General features: G+C 44.7%; 1 protein-coding gene and 1 long non-coding RNA gene across 4 annotated transcripts in view; one reads left to right on the forward strand and one right to left on the reverse strand.

The window, feature by feature from the left end:
* Window positions 1-11,722: 11,722 nt before the first annotated feature.
* On the reverse strand, window positions 11,723-16,146 carry LOC131484979 (uncharacterized). Of its 2 annotated transcripts, none has more exons than XR_009248552.1 (2): window positions 15,558-16,146; window positions 11,723-12,325 (listed from the first exon to the last, which is right to left on the reverse strand). It is a non-coding gene; the product is annotated as an uncharacterized LOC131484979 (long non-coding RNA). The 2 variants fall into 2 exon arrangements; XR_009248551.1 differs by having other exon boundaries at window positions 11,723-12,328.
* A 41-nt stretch (window positions 16,147-16,187) lies between these two features.
* The window catches only part of GKN2 (gastrokine 2), a 326,208-nt gene continuing 323,914 nt past the window's right edge, over window positions 16,188-18,481 (forward strand). For both annotated transcript variants that reach the window (XM_058683855.1, XM_058683854.1), the window contains exon 1: window positions 16,188-16,338. The gene's annotated coding sequence lies outside the window, so the exon portion shown is untranslated. The remainder of the gene's footprint in view (window positions 16,339-18,481) is intronic.

An 18,481-nucleotide genomic window follows, 5' to 3' on the forward strand; every position in this document is an offset into this window, starting at 1 on the left:
CAGGTAAAAAGCAAGCATAGATAGCACTCAAGGGGAGGTGACACAGGGTGGAGTGCAGATGGGGCTGGGGGTTAAGAGAGCTAACACAAATTTTCTGTCTCACGTTTTGTGGAAAGTTGTTTTTAAGATGGTAGTGTCTTATCCTTCTGAATACAGGTCTCTTGGCCTAAGCTAATAATGAGGACAGGGGGAAAGGAGCCCCCTGCCCCCCACCCCCCTGCTTTAAAGCTCCTTGGTGATGTTCATTTGGCGCTTATTTATATTAAAACCTTCAAAGAAGGAAGACCAGCTGAAGTGTTTGCTTTAACAAACATTTTAAGAAGTCTTTTGGAGTCAGTGTTTTATCTTAAAAAAAATTAGGATATACTGTAGCAATAAAAGGGAAAGACTAATGTTAACTATTGTATATTACAATGTAAGTGATTTTTCTAAAAGCACAATGTCATTGGAAAGTGTTTATTGAAAAAGAAATCATAGCTTGCATAGAATTTGTGAAGGCCAAAGAAATGGAAGGAAATGGTAGAGGAAGATATTTTAGCCTTATATCCACAAATTTAGTGGATTTTGTATACCAGACCACCGGATAGAGTGTCTTATCCATGAAAACATATTTCAGATTACTTTTTTTAACCTCAAGTTTAGAAATACTAACACATGAGTTTTCCTCACAATATTTAAGGATAGTTAAAACATCAGTATTTCCCTAGCTTGATGAATTTAACCTTATCTTCAGATCTATGACATGACAACCAATAGGACTGATGACATTAGCTTTGAACCAGTCATTTCCAGGGTTAAAATGAACATCATAGTTAACTGGCAAGACTGTAAGGTTATGCTGTATTAACTTGTAAGTCTGTAATAGCTTGATAATCAATATTATGGAATCTACCGTAAATAATGGCTAATGAGAACATTTTAGGAAATTCTTGAATTACCTTTCTTACGGTACTCAGAATGAATATGGGAATGATCCTGTTAGCTTTTTAAAATGTTCTGTGGCTATTTTGTTTTCGCTTAAATAAAACTTTTCATATTTGTGTAAGTTATACTTTTTGTGAGCTGGAGATTTTAGAATCCTTGCTTTGTTTCAGTTTTCTGTTCTTTTAAGACGAATGTTTAGTTTCCTGAGCCAGTTGGTCATTTCTTCTTCATGTCTTGTAAGTCCAAGAACTCTAACAGTGAACTGTGAATAAGTTACCAAAACTTAGTGAGAATTACATTTTGAAGCAATTTGCCAATATTTGAAGTGTGTACATGTTGGTAGATGTGTTAAAGATTGTATTGCACTAAGAATGTAGCCAGTGTTTAGTTGTTAGTAAACTTCTCTAATGCTAGGAGTTAATCCATTACTGTTGCTTTTTAAAAGAAGAGATGATTGCATAAATGTAATCAAAAGTTACATGTCTCCACTTCAACTTGCCAATTGTTTTAGAAAGAATCATTAGATAAAGCAAAGGCTCTATTTTTTCTGATGTTATACTCCATAGATACTGTACCTTCTCAAGTGTTTTGAATTTTTTTGTAAGAATGTGTTTCTAGCAGATTTCTGGTGTATACAGTGATCGACACTTTACTTAAGTGATAGTTGCAAAAGAAGGATATTTAAAATGGGTGAGTAGCAAGACAGCCTGTCCTCTAAATCTAAAGTTTCTGAAGTATCTGGCAATCTGTTAATTATAGAACAAAGCTTCCTTTTACAGGATCCTTTTATAAACAGCAAGCTAAAATCTCTATCCCTAGTTCTTACAGCACTCGCTGTGTTCTGCAGGAGACAGAGTTCTGCCAGGGTGGTTTGAATGAATAGCTGTGCTGTTTTGCCTTCCCATAGAACTGAGCCCAGTCTCTCAGCTCTGTCTCCGTGTTGCTCTACAGCAAAGCCTGGGGCTGCCACACAGCACGGATCACTTTTTCCATGGGCCACGTTTTGGCATAAAATCCAGCTTTACTTTTATTAAATGGTTATCTTTAAAATCACCTTAATTGGCTATCAGTAAGTATTTACCGAGTACTTAGTAAAGGCCAAGAAATAATTTCCCTAAAAATTTAGAGGCCAGTTTGTCATTGGGAGTGGCATTTAAGAAAAAGGAATTCTTTCAGTTTTTTGGATGAGGAAAGAAGTAAGGGTTAAGTCTCCCTCACTGCTCTCTGTACGTAAATAGTTCTTCCTTAAAAAAAAAAAATGGTGTAGGAACTTTATTAGCTTAAACATCCTGGAGCTATAAACTAATCTTGTAATAATATACAGACAGATTGCCAGGTTACAGGTTATTTAACCAGCTGATCTGTTCCCCAGAAGTATGCGTGTAATCAGAAAAATTCATTGTTCTTTTTTTTTTTGGTTAGCATGTGTACAAGAGATTATTTCTAAGATTGAAAGGCCATGTTTTTGAACTTCATATTATTAATGTGATTCGTTGGCTGAAATTCCAAGGTTCACTTATTGTGTTTTCTCAAATGTATTTCTCCTAATGCTGTTATGTAGCCGTATGTACCTTTTCGTATTTCAAAAGATTTTTGAAAATGAAGTCTGGATGTGCAGTTGAAAATATGGAATAAAAAATGGAGCTTGTAAACAATTAGAGAAATGCTTTTTGGATAGAATTGTAGTTATTTCCTTCCACCCACTTATCAGTCTACCTTGGTTTGTATAAGATTAAAAAGGCTATTTATACTTATTAAGATGAAAGCTCTTGACATGTTTTATATGCTTTTAATTTCTGCAGTATAAGAAATTTAGAGGCATTTAGAGGCATCCATCAGTTTAAAAATAGAGCCTAATAAGGTATATCCTGGAACTCACAACTATTGCATACCTTGGGGATCTTTAGAAGTTAATTTTTGTCTCTGTCACTCAGCTTTGTATGTTCTGGAATGGAGATAAATATGGTAAGGTCTTAGAAGGAGAATTGCCAGACTTCCCAAAGCCTATGATAGAAGTACTCACTGAGAATTCTGGATTTATTATAAGTAGAAGGCAAATGACCTCGTACTTCTTAACTAATATATTCTCTCTCTCTTTTTTTTTTATGTTTATTTATTTTGAGAGAGAGAGTGAGGGTGAGAAGGTGCATGTGAGTGGGAGAGGGGCAGAGAGAGGGAGAGAGAGAATCTCAAGCAGGCTCTGTCCTGTCCGTATGGAGCCCCACATGGGGTTCAAACTGACAGGCCATGAGATCATGACCTGAGCCAAAATCCAGAGTCGGATGTGTAACCAACTGAGCCACCCAGGTGCCCCTAATACATTCTTAATTTGTGAGACCCAAAGGTTGATACCCATTAGTTTTGGGTTGTCCTATAACATCCTGGTTGCAAAGGTCTAGATGTATCAGGGTCACTACAGTTTGTTTCTGCCAACAAGCCCTTTCAGGTGACACTCCTGTCCTCATGTTGTCCTCACTGATGCCAGTGTGGCAGCATCAGTCACGGATGTTCTATGGCAAGTGCAAAGTGGGATGGACTCATTAGAAAGCTTGGTCTTCAAACAGTGCCCCTAATGGGATGGAAAATACCTGAGACAAGGCTTTTAGTTCCTGGCCAAGGGAAATAGCAGTAAATTCAAGTTCCTGTTAGACTTGAATGTAGTTAACCAGTTTGGTTCATGGGGGCTTTTTGCCCCCATACTTTGTATGTAGAATTATTTTGAAATGTTGAGCACATTTGCCTTGAATTCTATCTCTTGCTTCCTAATTTTGTATTTATCCTTTGAATAAAAGGTAAACCCAAAATTGGATTTACTTTTGCTGCTGTGTAGAAACCTAGGAACTGTGGGAAATCCTTATAAGATTTTTATCTTATGTTCTTGGTTCTTAACTTGGACCCATGTATTGATTGTTACTAAAGTTCAAAGTGTTTCTTTGAAAGAAACAAATTAACTTAAAACTTCTTCATATGTACGGTTTTTGCATGTATGTATGTGTGTGTGGGGTTTTGTTTTTCTTTCTTTTTTTTTGATGTTTTAAGTGAAGTGGAAAACTACTCTGGCTTCTTAATGCAGAATTGATTTTACTGATACAACATTAATAACTTAAGTACTTTGAGTTATTTTCTCAGCAGAGACCTATTTGTGTAAATTTGTGTGTGAATGCCTGGTTCCAGGAGTAAAGCACGGAGTCTGGAGTTCCCCAGAACAGACAAAAGCTAGTTGACTTGTAGACATATTGGTCTCCTCAACTTGGCCTTCCCAAAAGGTGATGTTGCTATGTTATTGGTCCTCACTCAGTTCCTTTGGGCTGAACATTGCTGAAACTAAGGAAGGGCAGCTCGGAGAATGTTGATATCCTATCAGAAGACAAGGCTGATTTTTAAGTTATTTTTATTTTATTTCTTTTTAATTTATTTTTGAGACAGAGAGAGACAGAGCATGAGCAGGGGAGGGGCAGAGAGAGAGGGAGACACAGAATCCAAAGCAGGCTCCAGGCTCTGAGCTGTCAGCACAGAGCCCGACACGGGGCTCAAACTCACGGACTGTGAGATCATGACCTGAGCGGAAGTTGGACGCTTAACTGACTGAGCAACCCAGGCTCCCCTAAGTTATTTTTTAAATTAAAGAATCTGTTACGGCTTGACTTAGGCCCAAACAGGATGCTTCAAAACTTGGATCATTATTTAAATGGATAACCCTTCACAAAAAGTAACAGCCAGCTCTTGCTTTTCCATTCTTACCTTGAGCTGCCTAGCATCCTGGTGGGTCTCCTAGGCACACACACCATATGAGAAGGTCCTGTGGACACATGGGCTCTGCTTACACGATATTTGTGTTTCTCATTGCCTAAGCACAATGACTTTGCCATAGCAGTTGCTTAATAAACCACTTGCTGACCTTAAGTTACACTCTAAATAGCATTTTAATTTATTTTCTTTCAGTGCTTTTATTTGCTGAGTTAGAGTTTGGTCAAGAAGTCATAAATCACTACTGACTGGCATTTCCAGTGGGAAAGGATTTAATATGGGGAATTGGGGCTTACACAGCCATGAGGAGGCCTCGGGAAGGGGGAATGAGGCCCCTGTGCAATCTGCCCGTGTAGGAATTGCAAGGAGCCACAACTGTTGGAAGGTCTTGTGGCACCAGGGTGGGTGACTGCCAGAAAGATGCGTGGGAGCTGTTGGCAGATCCCACATTAGCTGTCTGATGCCCATTAACCTGTTTGCCGTTTACCACTGGAGAATACTTATTTCTACTTTCCTGTTCCAGATTGTGTGCAAGTGGCTCTCATTGGTGAAATCTAATTGGATCTCTGTGGATAGGTATACAGTAGAAAGGAGAACTTAGAAGGGTGGGCTGGCGCAAGATACTCAACAGACCGTGTCCAGCGCAGTTCACCCTTGGGATTACCCAGCATCTATACTCATCCTTGTGTCCATATTTAAATTTCCAAGGAGGATCAAAAAGGATATGATTCTGGTTGATATGTTGCAAGAATCCCTGTTGAAATAAAGACACACCCTCTTCCCAAGAAGAGGAGATAAATTTCACAAATTTCTCTCTATGTGTTGTCCGTTTCTCTCCCTTAGTCACAATCCCCCTTAGTATAAAAGTCTTATAGTCTTAAGTGGAATACTTAGAAGGGGGAGGGGCCAAGTTGATTAATTATATAAATGTATACATATCAGGGAAAGAACGTGCACTGCTACTTAAACCCTCATTTGTACAACTAGTCAAGAGTCCATAGTTTACTTAAATACATACGTGTACACACACATACCAATACATTTTCTCTTCCATTACCCATCTTGTGTTTCCTTTGGCCTCCATGAGCACCCAGGTAGTGGTGCCTCTCTGCCAGAACTTTTTGCTTCTCTCTCTTGTAGCTAAGGTTGGGACCCTACCTTCTCTATTCTTGTATATAAACTGCAGGCCCATATATGTAGAGAGGTGGCAGCAGGAATTTTTGGCAATATTGAGACTAGATAACAGGAAATTCCTGGGATAGAGAAGTTAATGTTGGGTGGGAATGCAGAAGAAAACAATCTCTTATCAAGAAAAAAGTTCTCAGAAGCAAAAAGTAAGAAAGCCCTAGGAAGAGAAGTGACAAGTATGGAAGCTGGTGGCAATTCTGGGGGGTGGGGGCATCTGTTCTCCTGGAGGCTAGATCTTTTTAATTCCAGTGGGCTGCCCATGGCGGGCAGGAGACAAAGCCACAGTCTAGAGAAAGGTGGGAAGTCAGCAGAATGGAAAACATTCTTGGCAAAAGAGTAACCCAGGAAATATGTCAGAGAGGGTTAGGACAAGGGAAAGGGCAGGCCTCAGCCTCGGTTGTGGTGGATCGGGGACAAATCTCCCACGGGAATTCCTTACCACAGCTAGAATCATGCAGGTTTTGTGCAGACATTTGCCCTACCTGTTTGTCCTAAAAAAGCCTCAACCTGAGAGGTTATTTTACAGTGATCCTGAGTTGATGGAGCCTCCAGGCACCTGGCAGAAGCCAACCCACATCTTTTTCTGGAGCAGGGAACTTTCAATATAAGCCTCAAAGCACTTTCCAAAAAACAAGCTCAGAATCCCAAATCACAGACATGCTATCATAAGTGAGAGAAAAAAAAAGGCAAATGACAGAATCAAATTTGTAAAGACGTTTTAAGTGGGAGGAAGAATTGATGCAGAAGATGTGAGCCATTTTGACTGCAGGGGCAGCGACTGTAACGATGCAGCCACCAGCCACTGAAGGAGCGAGACATGGCTGCTCTGGGGTCTCCAGACGGCGTGTGGCCCTACCAACACCTTGAATTCAACTCAGTGATGCTGAGTTTGGACTTCCCGTCTCCAGAACTGTTAAGACAGTAAATCTCTGTTATTTTAAATCTTCACATTTGTGGTAACTTGTTACAGTAGCCACAAGCAAGTGGATTCAGAGAACTTGCATTCTCTTTTGTTGTATTTATTCTGAGTAATTTTTGTTGTCTTTGTAAATGGTATTTAAAAATATTTTTACAAAGACATAAATTTACATTTTCTAACAATTCGTTGCTGGTATAGAGAATACAATGGGGGTGCCTGGGTGGCTCAAGGGTTGAGCATCTGACTTTGGCTCAGGTCATGATCTCACAGCTTACGAGTTTGAGCCTGGCCTCGGGCTCTGTGCTGACAGCTCAGAGCCTGGAGCCTGCTTCCAATTCTTTTTTTTTTTTTTTTAATGTTTATTTATTTTTGAGAGAGACAGAGAGAGAGCATGAGTAGGGGAAGGGCCGAGAGAGAGGGAGACACAGAATCTGAAGTAGGCCCCAGGCTCTGAGCTGTCAGCACAGAGCCCGATGCGGGGCTCGAACTCACGGACAGTGAGATCATGACCTGAGCTGAAGTCGGAGGTTCAACTGACTGAGCCACCCAGGCGCCCCTCCACCCTGCTTCCAATTCTGTGTCTCCCTCTTTTTCTGCCCCTCCCCCGCTCATACTCTGTCTCTCTCTCCTTCAAAAATAAACATTAAAAAAATAAATAAATACAATGAACTTCTCTATGTTGACTTTTGTTCACTGCAACTTTGCTAAATTGATTTATTAACTCTAGTGGATATTTTCTATGTGCACTATTCTCTTACCCATGAATAATACCAGGTTTGTTTCTTCCCAACTAATCCTTACACATTAAAAAAAAAAAAAAAATTGCCTTAACTCTGCTGCCCGGGACATCCAGTACAATTTGAATAAAAATGGTAATGGAAACTTCCTTCAAAATAACTCTGCCTATCTCCCTAGAAGGGTCCTTTGTGCCTGATTATAGTTAATCCACTGACTTTCAAATTTCAACTATATGCTTAGAAATTCTTTTTGTTATTTCTCAACTTTGGTCACTATTTTCTCTCCCTTGAAGCTATTTTGAACCTTGTCTTTTACTTCTTTAAATATGATATGCAGACTTATCTTTTTAAGTCTATACCTGGTATTTCCTGTATCTGGATTGCCATTTGTTTCTGCTGATGTTCACTCCTGGTGCCTTGTTTCTTTGTGTGCTTTTTCGTTTTAGCCGTGAGTTCCTCGGAGAATTACTTTTGGGAATTCTTTGAGGCCTAGGTTAAAGGTGGCTTCTTTCTTCAGAGAAGGTCTGCATTTATTTCTGTGAGGTGCCTAGGAATTAACCAGTCCAGGATTGCTTTCTACATTCATGGTTTGAGATTTTGTGCCATTAGGTGATGTGAACTTGGGGCTTAAAGCCGTACAACTCTAACTCCTAAAGGACCTGATTGGTATCCTGGTCATCACTGTTTCCCAGGAGAGCACAATTTTGCAAAAAGAGACTATCGCGTCTCCCTTAGACACAATGTCTCCTGTTCGGCCTTGGGAAAGTAGCTCTCAAATTTTAACATGTCCGAACAGCCCATTAAAAGATGCAGTTTCTTAGGTCAATACCTGAGATTATGATTCAGCGGGTGGAGTTGTGGCCCAGGAATATGCATTCTTAACAATCATCAAAGATGATCTGTGTGTAGGTGGCAAAAGTCCACACACTGTAAGAAACAGTCTTTAGTCTTTAGATCTCGTAGCTTCATTGGGTCCATTGTGGTGAGACGGCAAAAGGCAAGCTGAGGACAAAGCACGAGCTAATACACCACAACACCACTTGGGTGGGATGTGTGTGACATTCCTCAGGCACTCCTGACTCCCCAAGAACAAAGGGAAAAACAAATGGTTAACTGATAGAGATCACAGTTTTGCAGGACATGAATCTCCATCAACTTGGAACTATTTTAACGATTTACAAGAAAAAAGCAATCTCCAGCAATCTATAGACTCAATTTCCTGGGACCCTAACGTCACTCTCTCCTCCGTAGGTTAGAAGATCATATATAATCAGTCACTCCTCACAATCCCAGTGCAGCTCTTTCTGCCCATGGGTCCTGTCCCCGTGCTGTAATAAAAACACCCTTTTTGCACTGAAGATGTCTCAAGAATTCTCTTGGCCATTGGCTCCTGAGCCCCACTTCAAACCACATCAATTGTACAACCTCGTGGCTCTCTGTCTCCCTGGAGGGGAAAACATTCATTACATCAGTTCAATAGCTTCTTATCTCTTTATATGCATGGACCCACCTACTTAAGTCTATTGTTTGGACCATGGTATAGGAAGGAGCACTAACCATGTACCCTGCAGATATGACTCTGAGTGAAATAATAAGAGCAAAAATACCTTGCATACTGTGGTGCTGTGATTTATAATAAATACATGTTTGGTTGTCCAGTTTCTTGCACAGAGTTCCTAAAATTCCAGGAATTTCCTAAGTGAGAAATGTCCTAAAGTCTATCTTTTGTTAAATGTCCTTTGTTATGTTATTGAGGTGATGTGGAAAGCCCCTGGGTCACCTAAGGATGGGGGCTTGTTGCCAGGGGAAACAATCATGTGATTAGATGACTGGAACTTTCAGTTCCACCCCTTGATTTACAGAGAGGAGAGAGGGGCTGGAGGCAGAATCCGTCAAAATGGCTAGTGAATTACTCATGCCTATGCAATGAAGCCTCCATAAGACACAAAAGGATGTGGTTTGGAGATCTTCGAGGTTGGCGAACACACAGAGGTACAGCAAGAGCAGTGTGTCCGGACAGGGCAGGGAAGCTGTGTGCCCCTCCCTACATACCTTGCCCTATGTACAGGTATCACATCATCTGGCTATTGATTCATATCCTTTAATATCCTTTCTAATAAACCAATTATCTAGCGAGTATATGGGTTTCCTGAGTTCTGTGAGCTGCTGTAGCAAATCAATTAAACCCAAGGAAGGGGTCGTGGGAACCTCTGATTTATAGCCAGTCTTGTTGGAAGTGTGGATGACAGCCTGGGCATGCAATTGGCACCTGGAGTGAGGTTAGTCCCTGTGGAATCTGATGCTATCTCTGGGTAGACAGCGTCAGAACTGAGTTAATTGCTTGGTGGTGATGTGGAAATGTTGGGAGTTTGGGGCTGACAGCCGAGAAAGAATTCTTGCTGAGAAGGCCATGCTTGCACGTTGGCTTGCTTTGCTGAGAAGGCTGTGTAAGAACCCACCGTTTTTAACCCATGGAAAACACTGGAAAAGTTTTACAAGGTGAAATTACCCAATTTTGTCATTTAAGTAGTCAGTAGAGGACATTGACAGGAAACAGTAAAGATAGAAATCCATCATGGTCTAGGCAATATTCCCACACATGTCGTCTTTACAATCAACTTCCTAGGAAATGGTCCTGGTTGGGAATTGGTCAGCTCTGAGTGGAGGCCCCTGGGACCAGAAGCGGCTAGACCAGAGATGTGGAGGGGATCACATTAGACCAATGAGGAGGAAAACTTTTTTTTTTTTTTAACATTTATTTATTTTTGAGAGAGAGAGAGAGAGAGAGAGCACGAGCAGGGGAGGGGCAGAGAGAGAGGGAGACACAGAATCCGAAGCAGGCTCCAGGCTCTGAGCTGTCAGCACAGAGCCTGACGCGGGGCTCAAATTCACGAACCACAAGATCATGACCTGAGCTGAAGTCCGACGCTCAACCGACTGAGCCACCCAGGCAACCCTCATACGGGAGTCTTAAGATTGGCAGCCATCCTTGTGACTTTGGTGGCTGTCCTGTGACCGAGACTGACCACTTTTTGTATAAGGACAGAAACAAAGAGAGGCATCAAGTTTCTGGGTCTTATTACCATTCCGGCCAAAAAGCAGGCTTTCTCCTCCCCACAGAGTAGCCATGGGTTAGAGGACTGCAGCCTGAGCAAACGACGTGAAAGTGTTCCAAAAAGACCATACTCCCTGAAAACCCCCTGAAATGGAAGTAAAGAGAGAGGAGAGGAAATACTCACCAAATTTGCACCAAGGATCAAAGTCCCACTTAAGACACCGAAATGACGAGGTTTGAAGTGTTGGGATTTGGAACCAATGGCCAAGAAAGAATTGAAACATCTTCGGTACAAAAAGGGTGGTTTTATTGAAGCACAGGGACAGGACCCATGGGCAGAAAGAGCTGCCCTGGGATTGTGACTGATTACATACTTGGGAACTGGGGGAAGTAAAGATAAGGGGAAGTTCCCGAAAGGATGTACTAAAGAAGACTCAGAACCCTGGAGGCCTAGCAATTGTCAAGCTCAGGTTGTTTTTCCCTGTAGCAAAGCATTAACATCAAGACAGTTGGGAGTTCCTGGAAGAAGGTCATATTCTGCCCGCCTCAAGTATCTGTCAATGGGCTGCAAGTTATAAGGAAATTTAATTTTATCTACATTTCCTATTGCCTTTGTTCCCCCCAGCAGTGGTGTGGGAATTGGTATAGATATTTACACTTTGAAGAAAGTAATGATGGAAAAGGCCTGATTGATGCAGAAATTTGTGTACCTTCTCTTCCTGCTCCTTGGCTGGGGCTAGAACTAAGCAGAGGCATCATTTTCTCGGTGTGAAGCTTGGACTGAAACACACCAGGGGAAGCCAATTTGCCCTTCTCTAAAAGTCATTTTTGGCTCCCACCTACCCTGGGTTGATTTGGAAATGTGTGAATTGAAGCCTGAGTTGAGAATGAACTGGGGCCTTCAAGCTCTTAAACACTTATTACTCGAGAGAATGTGTAAGAAAGGACTTTTAATCCTGTGCTATGTGTAACATATGTAATACATGTAGCATATGGAAGGTAAAACTTAACCAGAAATGTGAATGGGAAGTAGGTAATCGATAGAGGAGAAACTATGTATTCTCTATCAAATTCAGAACTCTAAAAATTCAGCAAAAACTATAGCAAGCCAAGAAAAAAAAAACAAACTGGAATTTGACCAAACTTAATAAATGACTTTAACTCGATTTATTGCAACATCACTGTGTCTGTGCAGGTCTGGTTTCCCTGGTATCTTGAGGAGAACATTTTGGGTAAAAGCCATACCCGATGCTCAGCCATAAATCTCATGCTTGAAAATGATAAAGTTCTTGATTCCAGTTAATTTTTTTTCTTTCTCTTATATTATTCATGCTCCTGTCCTTTTGGAAATTGGAATGTAGAATGCAATGTGGCAAATGTGAAGAAGTGGGAGAAGCTGTTGGAAAATGATCTGATGTCAATTTATTGTTCTCTTCGGAGTAGAGCCATCCTTTCCCCAGTGCTTGAGCCTGGATCTTCTGCCTCAGGCGGCGGACGAGAAGGCAGCTGTCACTGCTGCATTCCTAATGGTCTCTCTTGTTAGGTGGATCAGGGATCCCCACTCGGGTATACATGGGTCAGATGTGTTTGGACGTGGAGAATGGGTGGGCTGGGTCCCCCGGAAGCCTATTCAGGTGAGGCCCTGTGGATCAGACAGGATGACTTTGAGCTGAGCTGCCGGAGTAGAGCCAGGTGCCCCCACGTGGGCCAGCCCTTGGATGTGTGGCTGGGTTCTTTGGAAGGCAGGGGCATCTTCTGCTAAAAATGTCAACAAGACGATAAGACAGTGAGCACAGCAGCCTGGTTTGGGGTGCGTTAATTGAGAAGAACACAATGGAAAATAGGGGATTCTACCCAGATTCACCACACATCACCAAGTGGCCTGATTTTCGGGCAGAGTATAGAGGTGTTGGGGGAGCTCTGTGGGTGGACGCCACCACAGAGAGAGGTTGCGCTGCATAGTCTAGCAGTGGCTTTGTTCAAGGGCCTCATGGAAGTACACCTCTTACTCAGGAACAGTACCTTGGAGGCCAAAGCCCTCTGTGAGCAGGTGGGAGAAAAACCCAGAGCAAATGTGGGTTACTGCTGGCCGTATGTTAAGGTTATTTCATTGGCCCAGCAGGCCTGTGGGGCCCAAGGAAACTTGGGTTGCATAAAAAAGGAAAAGCATACTGTAGTTGGCAAACAAAATGTGTCTTTGTGTGTGAGAGTGTGTGTGTGTGAGAAATGAGCTTTCATTTAGAAGCTTTGGCAGTGGTTTCAGCCAGTTCCCCAGCACTTTTAAAATGATATTTTCTGAGCCTGGAAACCAAGCAGGCAGATCATGGAATTTTGGCTGGAGATGTTTTTAAAAAATGTAGGCTAGCAGTGAAAAAGGAGGCGGGATTTTGGTGGGGAGGCCTTTATGGGCTGCAGAGCAAACCAAGCAGGGTTACCATGGTGGTGCTTCTACTGTTTATATAAACAAAGGTTTTTCCTGACAAACATACTTCATGTTTAATAATCCTCAATCCACAGGGGCCTCTGCTCTTTGTGTGTAGCTAGTTCATGCCATTTGGACTTGGGTAGAATTTCATTATTGTGTGTGTGTGTGTGTGTTTTTCCAGGCACCCAATACACTTCAAAATTAAGTGTGGAGTTCCGATATCTGAAGTGCAAGGGTGGGAGGGGTTTAGTGATTGCAAGAGAGACTAACCTGCCAGATGAAAGCGTAAAACAGACCTTTTGTGATCTAAAGTCTATTGGATCAGCCTACACCGACAATTCAGAAGCACAGACTTGTAGTCCAACTACCTAATTTTTCTGTCGCTCTTAAGAGCACTGGGGTCCTCCCAAACAATCATGCTTCATATTGCCATTGCCTGAGATGTCGCCCTCTTGTTGGCCCATATCCAATCATTTGTGAAGTCTCTGCAAGCTCTTATATTGCAAGAGGACTCATTTGGTTATGAGTAAAGAAAAATCCTACTCTTTTGCACTGAAGCACAAAAGTGGATTTACTGGAGCATGTCACTGGAAAGGCAGGATGGATCTAGTGGGCTTCAGGAACTGCTGGATCCAGCTTGCATGCTCCTATCTGGAGAGGGTCCCAGATTCTGGCACATCTGATATTGTTTGCTCCCCACAGTCTCCAGGAAGACAGTCCTAGAAACTTAAGGCCTGAGAAAGGAAACTTATAGAGTGCTTTCAGCCATCCTTTTTCCAAGGAACATGGAGTGATCGGGAATCTCCACAAGCTTGGGTAAAGCTGTTTGCATTTTTCTCCCTCCTGAATATCCGGACACATCTCTAGACCTGTGTAGAGGCTCAGCAGCCTGTGGGGGGCTCTTCAGTTGTTGCCTCTGGGGTCTCCAAGACCAGCAGGGAGCACTGAGGGGCCATGTCCAACTATGGGCACCAGACTTCCCTACTGATGCCCTTCCAGCATTTCCCTGATGAATAAACTGGTTCTATTCCAAGGGTGGCAAAGTGCACGATGTATATATGCATGGCACCAGGATTCCAGTGATCAAGATGAAACCTGACTGTGTCCCCTGGGTATCCTCAGGAGCAGCTAATCTGGGGTCCATCCATTAGCTTTATTTCTTCAACTTCAGGGTCCCTTACAACTATAGGACCTCAGTGTCTACCACCCCCCCAAATGACACAGGCATTTCTGAAAGTTCTCTGGAGTTTTACTCATGTGTTTGGGGACAAATCCATCCATGTCTTCCGCCAGGTCTGGGTTGGATGTCTGCCATATTGTGCCCTCTCCTCAGGGTCACGCCTGGCTTCATGAGCACCTCCCTGGTCACCCCACCGTTCCAGATCCTCGATGTGCTACAGGGCTCAGTGTCTGGGGTGGGTGGGGCTGAAACAACACCATGATGTCCACTCCGTCGTCCTTCGCTCTACCGTCTCCTTTTCAAGTTCCTTCTCCAGGTATCTCCATTTCCCTCTCCCCATATGAACACCACAGGCCCTACTATTCCCGGCTTCTGTCCTCACTACCTGCCATTTTAACAGGTGACCCGCCAGGCACAGAAAGACCTCCAGAATCACAAAGTCGCTTGGTGACCACTAGGGCTGGTATCCAGATGTCCTCATTCTCTGCTTTTCCCCTCTATAACCAATTAGCACTTTCTCAGTAAAAAATAGTATTCGAGAGCACTGTTGGTTTAAAATATTAAAATTTAAAAAAAGGTACCTTGCCAATATAGCAAGGGTTTTAGTTTTGGTATTCTAATTTGAGACCCATGGGAGGCAGTGGAATAATACTGACTGGCTAATTGCATGAGGGTCCTAAGGGAAGTCACTTAAGGTGAGAGGGAAAGGACAACTTTTGAGTAAGGCTGAGTTCAGGGGGCACAGAGCACCAGAGCTTTATCCCTGAGGGCCTCCGCCAGCGGCCATGTTGAAGGTCAGAGCTGAGTATTGGCGATAGAGGGAGACCAATGGACAGAGAAAGGGTCAGCTTATGTCACAAGGTGGCCCAGATTCCCTGGGGTATGTTGAACTAATTGTTGGAACCTGTCGCGGTCTACAGTATGCACAATTCTGCAGGTGGGGTTGAACCAGAAAAAAGCTATTTTGTGTTGTTATTGTGCCCCTCTTGTACCCCCGCGCCCCAGGAAGGTGTGACTGGCTGGAAGCACTGGCTTGCTCAGGAGGACAAAATAAACCTGGGGGAAACCCGAGTTGTGCCCAGGAAGAAGACAGTCGCCATGACGGCCAGGGGCCACCAGGGGGCACTGCCTCCCCAAGCCTGTCTCAGCGCAAGCGGGCAAAGTACCGCGGAGTCGGGACGAAGGAGACAAACGCAGTCACCAGGCAAGGCCCTTTCTCCGTCTTCTTGTCCTTTTCTTCCCTGCGGGGCGCACCGCGCCGGCCGTAAGGGGGCGCGGAACCTCAGGGCCGCCTTGGGGAGCCGCGCGCGCTGCGGGCCTGGCCGGGGCGCCCTCCGAGCCCTCGCGCCCCCTGCCTCCCCCAGCTCCCTGCGCTCACGCACCGCGGCCTCCCTCCGATCCTCCCGGGAAGCTGGGGAGCGACCGCCAGGCGTCAGGCACTTCTTAGGCCCTGCGGGCGCCGGCCGTCCCGGATTTCGGTTCTGGAGGAGAGGGGCAGAGGTCGTCCCGCGACTCCTCCCGCGCTGCCGCCGCCTCCACCTGTGTCTGGAGCCCCGGACGCACCCGGTCGACCGGATGGTGCTTCAGTCAGCCCAGACTTGCCTCTGGGAGGAAGGCTGACCGGGCCTCCCGCCGGGCCACATCTGTCTCCGGCACCCCCGGGTGTGGCCGGGATAACGGGGACTGTGACCCGAGCGACAGAAGCTGCAGGGGCGCGCAGTGACCACAAGGGGGCGTGTGGAGACTCCAAAAGGGCAATGGTCGCTGGTAGCAGAGTGGTTCTTTGAGGCCCCAGTCGGCCACAGTGACCGGGCAAGCACGGTATCGCTTTGGACCAGCTCCTTCCCCGCTACTCGCTCGGAAAATCCCCAAGAGTGCTCTGAACACAAGAGATAAATATTACCCTGTAAAATGAGGCCATCCTGCCTCCCGCCCAGGGTCAGGGCAGGAGTAAACGAGCTTGTGTCAGGGCACCGGCCCCTAGACTGAAAACTTTCTCTCTGCCCTTTTAGATTTCTGTGGTTTCTTGCTGCCCCCTTGACTGGATGCAGCAAATGGCTGTTGCCTGGGACAGCTGGGCCTGGAGTCCTGGCTTCCTGCCGAAAAGGGAGCAGCGGAGAATTGGGCTCTGGCTTCCGGCTGGGCTGGTGGATGACCACTCAGGTGCGTGCCTTAAATTAGGTGCTGCGTTTACACACAAAAGGCCCCCTACGGTTGTGCCAAGCCCCAGGCCCTCTCTCTTTCCTACTTGTTGGTGGCTAAAGCCCATGTCGTACCCACCATTTTAGATCCTCAGGAAGCTGACATTCCCCCAGCCATAAGTATGAGCGTTTGCCATTTGATTGCAAATTGCAGTTTTCTGGTGGTTTATAGCTCAGGTTTTGAAAGCAAGAAAGTGAATCTGCCTGTAAATAGCTTGCTCAAAATTGTTCTCTCCTGCCTGTTTTCTCTTTGGCTCCTACTCCTTTGGCACAAGGAACACAGCAAGGCTGGGCTGATTTTTCAGTCCACAGCTACAGGGGGGACAAGAAAAGAATGTTGGTGTCCCCAAGGTCAGTGTGTTGTCTGTCTCAGGTCCTGGGCTGTGGTGTGACCAGAGCACCTTTGTCTTGTCAACTGAAAGGAAAAAAAAAAAAAAAAGGCAAAACTGAAAAAGAACAAAGGCCTTTATTTTGGGTCTCAGAATTGCAGTTTGGGGAGCAGAGAGTCTGGAGTAACCAGAAAAGTGCTCATGGGGGGAAAGCAAGGATTTTTTTTTTTTAAGAGAAAGAAGGAAGGAGTAATGACATGATTTCGGTAAAGAAGAGAAGAAAAAACCCCTTCTAATTTGGTGCTGACTGATTAAGCCACTTCTCATTACTGTTATTGATTATTTTATTATCGGTGCTATCAAATGAAACTGTCCCTGGTATTAATTAACATTACCTACCTCACATGACCCAAATGCCAGTTGCTCTGTTGAAAATTTTTTTTAATGTTTATTTATCTTGAGAGAGAGAGAGAGCGCGCGAGCAGGGGAGGGGCAGAGAGAGAGAGGGAGACAGAGAATCTGAAGGAAGCTCCAGGCCCTGAGTTGTCAGCACAGAGCCCGATGCGGGGCTCAAACTCATGAGTAGTGAGATCATGACCTGAGCCGAAATCGAGAGTCGGATGCTTAACTGACACCCAGGCGTCTGACTGTGTTGAAATGTTATGAGCAACTGCTTGTAAAGCTATTGCCACTTCTGGCCCGGTTCAAGAGTTCATTAGTTGGAAAAGAAAACAGAGCTTCAAAATGGAGTCTCCTATGCCCAGAAATTTTATACGATTCCACAGTCTCTGGCTGTACCTAAAACGAGGGCCCAAAGTGAATCTGCCTTGGTTTAGAAATTGGATCTGGTTATTCAAAACAATTCTGAATTACTAGATGTGGAGGTAGCCTTGGGACCTTAGGTCTTACTTAACGCCTGCTTCTTCCTCAGTGAGCAACGGTCCTGGTGGAGAGAAGGGCAGATGTGCAGCCTCTGAGGCGGCCAGCTCCTACGCTCATCTTTATGGTTGGCTTGGAGGAGTTGGCTTGGCCAAGGTCCGGCTGAGAGGTGATGTGAAAGGGCCTGGGCTAGAAGATGTGGGCAGGGAGTGCCGGCCACACCCAACAGTAGATACAAATGGGTCGACTGTGCCTTGGTCTTGACCAAAATGCCCGACCGGCTTGCCACTGTTTGACCGGTACGTGTGACTCATAGCAGTTTCCCCGCTAGTGTAAAACCACGGTTCGGTCAACTTCACCACCCACTGTCCATGCAGGGCCCTCGCCTCCATCCCCGCAGCATGGCTGGCCTCTCCTGAGCTTCACTCAGCGTGCTGTCGTGTAAGAGTGGTCCTGGTGGTCCTGGCTCTGCCTCCACACCTTGTCAGTATGAGGCTGCCCTGGCCTGGGAAATGGGACACTGCTCTCTTTCCTGCTATTCCCTGCAGGTGGGAAGCTTTTCTGTTCATGCCCAGCAATGCGGCTGAAATCAGGCATATTGAATAGGGCTGTACTGGAGGCCCGGACAAGTGGAGGGCAGTGAGATGCAGAACATCCTGTGTATCCCTCCACGAGAAATGGTGGCTCTTTAGGGCCACCAGACTGTCCTTGGGAGCATGGGCCTCCATGCAGAGTTGTGACGGTCGTCCTCTTTCTTCCAAAGAGAGGGCCCTCTCTGCCTTTGCTGCACCCAGGCCTTCAAGCAGGAGAGAGAGTGGAGACTTGAATTCACCTTTGGGACAGGCCTTACTCTGTCCCCAGGCCCAGTGAGGAAAGGAAATGCCGTTTTACTGCAGC

The sequence above is a fragment of the Neofelis nebulosa genome, chromosome 9 (assembly GCF_028018385.1).
Source record: "Neofelis nebulosa isolate mNeoNeb1 chromosome 9, mNeoNeb1.pri, whole genome shotgun sequence".
NCBI classification, from domain to species: domain Eukaryota; kingdom Metazoa; phylum Chordata; class Mammalia; order Carnivora; family Felidae; genus Neofelis; species Neofelis nebulosa.